General features: G+C 47.3%; 1 long non-coding RNA gene across 1 annotated transcript; it reads right to left on the reverse strand.

Annotated features, from left to right (window-relative positions):
- Nucleotides 1-2,061: 2,061 nt before the first annotated feature.
- On the reverse strand, nucleotides 2,062-3,623 carry LOC309839272. Its single transcript, XR_014298492.1, has 3 exons — nucleotides 3,545-3,623; nucleotides 3,166-3,338; nucleotides 2,062-2,527 (listed from the first exon to the last, which is right to left on the reverse strand). It is a non-coding gene; the product is annotated as an uncharacterized lncRNA (long non-coding RNA).
- Nucleotides 3,624-7,472: the final 3,849 nt, after the last annotated feature.

Here is a 7,472-nt window from a genome sequence, read left to right on the forward strand (position 1 = left end):
CCAGGAGTCATAACCTCATAGTTCCTGATTGACATTACCAAGGGGAAATGGAAAGTCTAAGAATGGGAATTTTAGGACAGGAATGGAAGAAACGTGAGCAGAAAGAGGTTATGTAAAAGCGGTAATGATGCCCAAAACTCAGCCTCTGTGCACTGGTGCCGAATGAAATCTCAGAGACGGTTGTGGGTGAAGTTGAAAAGAATAGCTTTATTGGTTTGCCAGGCAAAGGGGGACACTGAATTCGTGCCCTCAAAACTGTGTGTCCCAACCTGGAGGGGGGCTAGTGAGGAGTTTTGTAGCAAAGGTTCAAGGGTGGGGTTGCTGATCAGGATCAGGGTGTATGCAGGGCCTGCACCCCTTTAATCTGGTCTCAGGTAGTCTCTCTCTCTCTCATTTTTTAAAATATTTATTTGGCTGCATGAGCACTTAGTTTTGGCGCACGGGATCTTTGTTGCAGCATGCAGGATCTTCAGTTGCAGCATGCAGGATCTTTAGTTGCAGCCTGTGGAATTTTTAGTAACAGCATGTGGGATCTACTTCCCTGACCAGGAGTCGAACCCGGGCCCCGTGCATTGGGAGCATGGAGTCTTAGCCACTGGACCACCAGGGAAGTCCCTCAGTTAATCTCTTGATGAACTTCTCTGGTCCCTTGAATCTGGCCTCAGGGGGTCTTCTCTGGAATGAAGAATGGTGACAGCTTCCATTTGTTTGGGGGGTCTTAGTGCTGTAAAGAGCTCAAAGATGTTGTCATGTGTATCCCTCGAGGGGGAGCCAGGACCTGCCCCCAGGCTGCACTGTTGTTTCTTCACTGCTCCTCCCTTGTCTCTGCATCCCCATCCTTCCCTGATTGGCAACTGTTTGCATCTTCCCTTTGGAAGTCAGGGAAGGTCCAGGAGGCTGGAGTCTGTTCCCTACAAACAAGAAATGGGGGACAGAAAAGCTTCTATGCCCAGGATCCCCACAGGGTCCTGCTCAGTTTCAGTAACCCAGAGCAGTGGTGACCAGAGATAACATTCTGTTATCGAGTCTGTTGCCCTGAGACCAGGAAGCCATCATGCTAAATCAGTGGAATCTAAGATAAACCTGCAGGAAGCATACACGTGTAATGCTCATTTTCTAGAAATTGAGCACCTACGTCCCAAATCATGGAGCCCTCGTCTTTATTTCTCTTGCCCTTCACTTTTGATCTACCAGCAAATCCCGTTGGCTTTGTGGTCATCAGATGTCTCAAGTCTGATTCTCACTCTCTCCATTTCAGCCGTGCTCTCTCAGTGATGCCCCTAGATGGGTCTCCCTGTTTCCGCTTGTGTGTTACAGACTCCACTGTGCCCCCCTCAAGTGCATACGTTGAAGCCGTAACCCCCCAAAGAGACTGTATTTGGAGATGGGGCTTTTAGGGAAGTAATGATGGTGAAATGAGGTCATAACGGCAGAGCCTTGATCCCATAGAACTCCTGTCCTTACAAGAGGAGGGGGGCACACCAGAGTGCTGTCTCTGTCTCTCCCTCCCCCCTCTCTCCCTCCCTCCCTCTCTCTCCCTCCCTCCCTCTCTCTCCCTCCCTCCCTCTCCCTCTCCCTCTCTCTCTTTCCTCCACGGGAGGACACAGCGAGAAGATAGCCGTCCATAAGCCAGGTAGAGAAATCTCACCAGCAGCCAACCCTGCTGGCTCCTGAATCCTAGGCTTCCAGGCTCCAGGACCGTGAGAAAATACATTTCCGTGTTGCAGCCGCCCATCTGTGGTCCTCTATGACGACAGTCCTAGCAGATAACACAGTGTCTCTCTTTGTCCACTGCTCTCATAAAAGCCAGAGTATCTTATAAAAATATAAATGAAAATAGGTCGGGCTTCCCTGGTGGCGCAGTGGTTGAGAGTCCGCCTGCTGATGCAGGGGACGTGGGTTCGTGCCCCGTTCCGGGAAGATCCCACGTGCTGCGGAGTAGCTGGGCCCGTGAGCCGTGGCCGCTGAGCCTGCGCGTCCGGAGGCTGTGCTCCGCAACGGGAGAGGCCACAACACTGAGAGGCCTGCGTACTGCAAAAAAAAAAAAAAAAAAAGGTCATTTGTGTATGTTCTGTTATATAGGTAGAATATCCCAGGATAAATATTGCAGGTCGAATATAATCTAAGTCTTCAGCACAGCCTCCAAGGTTTTATATGACCCGCTTCCCAATCTTCTCTCCAACTTTACCTTCTACGCGTCTTCTGTGTTCACACAAGCATCCTCCTGTCACCGGAGTTCTTCCACATGTGTCCCAGAGTCCCACGGCACGTTCAGTCGCTTGATCACAGACACAGTGGTGCTAGAACAGGTCTAATGGACTTTCCTGAGCCCATCAGCGGAACCCTTACCTGTATTTTTCTGTCTTTATCACTCAGCTGTTTGCAGCACGGACGTGCGTACTGGGTGTTTCGTCAATCCTTACTTTAGTTCAAGATTTCAAGCAAGAAGAGACCATCACACTGGCAGGCTTCTAGGTGCTGGGACACAGCAGTGATCAAGACAGACAAAAGCATCAACTCAAAGAGCCTATAAGGTAAAAGTAACCCTTTATGCATCAGAAAGGTAACAGGCAGAATGGAGAAGAATCAGATCTGCAACGAGGATGGGAGGGAGACTACAGATGGCCGTGAACGTGGTCAGAATCAGTCTGCCTGTGAAGGTGACTTTTGGCAAATTTGAAGGAGGTAAGAGGGGAAGCCATGGGGATGTCTAGGGGGAAAATTCCAGGAGGAGGGGACCACAAGGGTGTAGACCCTGAGGATGAACATACAAGGTTAACTGGAAGAGCAGGAAGGACACTGGAATGGAGTGAGCCAGGGAGAGAGGGTGGGGCGGGGGGAGGAAGAGACCAGCCAGTGCACTGTCTATAGGTCAGGGAAGAATGGTGGGGTTTTTTGTTTCTTTTCCGGTATAGTTTATTACAGTATATCGAGTAGTTTTCTGTGCTGTACAGTAGGACCTCGTCGTGTGTGCATCCTATATAAACTAGTTTGCATCTGCTAATCCCACACTCCCAATTCTTGCCTCCCTCACCCCGCTCCCTCTAGGCTGAATTCTATGTCTGTGAGTCTGTTTCTGTTTTGTACATAAGTTCATTTGTATCTTTTTATTTTTGATTCCACATATAAGCGATATCTTATGGTATTTGTCTTTCTCTGACTTACTTCACTCAGTATGATCATCTCTGGGTCCACCCATGTTGCTGCCAATGGCATGGTTTCATTCTTTTTCATGGCTGAGTAATATTCCACTGTGTGTATAGGTAGATGGGCACTTAGGTTGCTTCCACGTCTCAGCTGTTGTAAACAGTCTGTAACGGGGTCTCCAGAAGGACTCCCTGGGAACGTGGCATGGGGTAAAAGTCAAGTCAGCTCTCAGCCAGGCACAGCCACACAGCTGGGGGCACTCGGGTGAGTCCACGATTTAAAACTAAAGCTGTGGAAGGTCGTTTTCAGGGCAGTGGGAGGGTCCTCTGTGGGTCCGGCTGTGCTACCCTCTCTACTTGGGACTCACAGGGGATTCCGTTTGGATGTCTGTCCTCACCTGTGGTTCAGTTGTACAGGTTTTCCTTTAGAAACTGTGCCTGCACATTCCAGATGTGACGGGCATGCTGCTTCTCAGGCACCTGTGGAATGCGGACACTGCTGGCATCCCCCTTGGTCTGCCCCCCTGCCCTTCCCACAGGGCTGCCCCACTTGTCACGACCATCAGCTGTACCCCAGTGGCTGTGCTGAGCGTGGGGAGAGTGCTTACGGCTGGTGGGCAGCACTCTGGTTTACATCACCCACCACCTACCTCTGCTGGATGCCTGCCCGGATGGTGGGAACACATTGCTAGTGGTGCAATTCCATACTTTAATGCTTTCTTTTTTTCATTTTATCTAAGGGTCTTTTTAATAGGCAATGAGGCCAAAACAGATGATGAAAGATAAGGGGTGTGTTTTTACCCATTTTTCGTGTACAGCAGTATCACCAGGAGCAGGGCCACAGGTAGGATGACAAAGGATCCCACCCCCAGATACCATCTCAAAAGAAAGCGCAAATGCAAACAAAATCCTCAAGGAAAGTTGTTCATTTGGACAGTGCCTTAAACGCACACTTTTTTTTTTACATGAAAATTACAATTAAAAAAATATATATTTTAGGGGCTTCCCTGGTGGCGCAGCAGTTGAGAGTCCGCCTGCTGATGCAGGGGACACGGGTTCGTGCCCCGGTCCGGGAAGATCCCACATGCTGCGGAGCGGCTGGGCCCGTGAGCCATGGCCGCTGAGCCTGCACGTCCAGAGCCTGTGCTCCGCAACGGGAGAGGCCGCAACAGTGAGAGGCCTGCGTACTGTGAAAATATATATATATGTGTGTGTGTATATATATATATATTTTTTATACTGTAGTATAGTTGATTTACAGTGGTGTTATTTTCAGGTGTACAGCAAAGTGATTCAGTTATTCATGTATCGCTTTTTTTTTTTAAGATTTAATTTTATTTATTTTTGGCTGTGTTGGGTCCTTGTTGCTACACACGGGCTTTCTCTAGTTGCCACGAGCGGGACTACTCTTCATTGCAGTGCACGGGCTTCAGTAGTTGCAGCACGTGGGCTCAGTAGTTGTGGCTCGCAGGCTCTAGAGCGCAGGCTCAGTAGTTGTGGCGCACGGGCTTAGTTGCTCTGCGTCATGTGGGATCTTCCCGGACCAGGGCTCGAACTCGTGTCCCCTGCATTGGCAGGCAGATTCTTATCCACTGCGCCACCAGGGAAGTAAGTCCCTCATGTATCTATCCTTTTTCAAATTCTTTTCCCATATAGGTTGTTACAGAGTGCTGAGTAGAGTTCCCTGTGCTATATATACAGTAAGATCTTGTTGTTTATCTATTTTATGTGTAGTACTGTGTATATGTCAATCCAAACTCCTAATTTATCCCTCCCCCCTTTCCCCTTTGGTAACCATAAATTTATCCCTCCCCCCTTTCCCCTTTGGTAACCATAAGTGTGTTTTCTATGTCTGTGAGTCTCTTTCTGTTTTGTACATAGATTCACTTGTATTATTTTTTAGATTCCACATATAAGTGACATCACATGGTATTTGTCTTTCTCTGTCTGACTTACTTCACTTAGTAAGATCATCTCTGGGTCCATCCATGTTGCTGCCAATGGCACTATTTCATTCTTTTTCATGGCTGAGTAATACTCCGTTGTACACATGAACCACATCTTCTTTATCCGTTCCCCTCTCGGTGGTGGTTTAGTTTGCTTCCACGTCTTGGCTGTTGTAAACAGCAGCAGCACAGATTTTTTACGTAAAAGTGAAAGAATTGCTTGTGCGTGTCTTCACCCATCTGACTCGCTGGACTTAGTGCTGCTCATGCAGGAAAGGAATGAAAACGATGAGGCTCCTTTGGTTTTCTGTTCACGTTTACTGAGACGTAGTTTTCAGTAAAAGCAGCCCTTTCAGGTGGACAGGTGGGTGAGTGCTGAGCTCTGTGCGCGGTTGTGGAATCGGCGCCACCGCTGAGTTGTGTACATTTCCACGCTCTCTTGTCAGTTTGTTGCCGACATGCTTCCTCCACGGCCAGCCCCTGGCAACCATTGTTCTGCTTCCTGCTTTAATAGCCCCCTTTCTGAAAAACAAATTTTCCTTTTTCATTAGATGTTCCTATTTGTCTTAACACGTCGCTAGCTTTCTAGTATTTATGTGAATTATTATTTATTGTCCTTTTCCTAAGTAGCACACTGGGGAAAAGGAGAACAATTTATGCAGGAAATTGGAGTTCCCTGAAGATCCGGGTAACCCCATGGAAGTGTACCCCATTTGTGCTGGGGTGAGACAAAGGTGAGACCCACTTCCTCACCCACAGAAATCAATTCCCAATGTCTAGATTTCAGGTAGCTTAGCAGCTGTGGTGTTTGATGGGGGAGGGAACGTCGTTAGTGACAGGCCAAGTTCAGGAAGGAAGAGGTTTATAGTTATTACGAAATAGTGGCTCTGTTCGCTGTGCTGTACAGTATATCCATGTAGCTTATTTTTTACCTAGTACTTTGTACCTCTTACTCTGCTTCCCCTATAATGCCCCCCTCCCCCTCCCCTCTCCCCACTAGGAACCACTCGTTTCTTCTCTAGATCTGGGAGTCTGTTTCTTTTTTGTTATATTCACTACTTGGTTGTATTTTTTAGATTCCACATATAAGTGAGACCCTACGGTGTTTGTCTTTCTCCACCTGACATTTCACTTTGGAGGGAGGTATTGGAGCTTCCATAACGGTGAGAGATTGCAGAATCCATTGGCCCCATCACGCTGCTCAGGGAGAGAACGCCAGGGTCAGACGTCAGGGACCATCTTCATGCAGGGTCAGGGGGGACGGGGGTCCAGAGGCAGGAGAAAGGAAGGAGCAGCTGATAGTTTCTTTTTTTGTTGTTTTTGGCAGTATGTGGGCCTCACTGCTGCAGCCTGACCTGTTGTGGAGCACAGGCTCTGGACGTGCAGGCTTAGCGGCCATGGCTCACGGGCCCAGCTGCTCCACGGCATGTGGGATCTTCCCGGACCGGGGCACGGACCCACGTCTCCTGCATCGGCAGGCGGACTCTCGGAAGCCCGGCTGATAGGCGAGTGAAGAGGTTACTGTGGATGTGGAAATCCAGGGTGAGGCTGGTGGTTGAAGGAGCAAGGAGCTCCGCTGCTGCAGAGGCTGGCATGGAGCAGCACAGGTGGGACTTGGGTGCTGTCCTGCCTGGTGAGGTGACAGGCAAGGAGGTGACGAGGGCAGAGGTGACGGAGGGGAACCGGGTGGCACCCGGGGGGGTGGTTCTGTGCCCAAAGCGGGGGCCACAGCAGGCAGCCTCGGGGACATGGAGGAGGTGGGGATGCACTTCCCCAGGGAAGGGAGTCAGTGTGTGCATCCAGGCGCAACGGAAAGTTCAAAGACAATGGAGACAAGCTAGGTAGCCAACAGGACGTCCATTAAATTGTGTATAATATATATTATACAGTTATTATACTGCTCTATTATGTATAACATACACATCATTATAGATTATGTACAATGAACACATAATACACAATATAGATTATAAGGTATATTGTACTATAGTAATATATACTAGTATATACTGTATACTAGTATTAATAGTACATGGTAATATATATACTATATAACAGTATATATTATATACTAATTTTTGTATATAATATACATGTATCATATCTAGTATTTAAGGTTATACCATCGAAGTTCTGGTACATTAAATTGTATATTATATATATATTATATATTATATATAGTATATTTCATATACATGTCAGATTTTACATTATATTATGATTTTACATTATTATATACTGTTACATATTGTATACAATTACGTCAGTCATTTGTTAGAATGTATATTATATATTCTGTTATATATGTCTATACATTATATTCATATATACACATATTAATATATAATACATGTTTATACATTACTATTATGTATTAAGA

Source organism: Grampus griseus (assembly GCF_964374135.1).
Source record: "Grampus griseus genome assembly, chromosome: X".
Classification (NCBI taxonomy): Eukaryota; Metazoa; Chordata; class Mammalia; order Artiodactyla; family Delphinidae; genus Grampus; species Grampus griseus.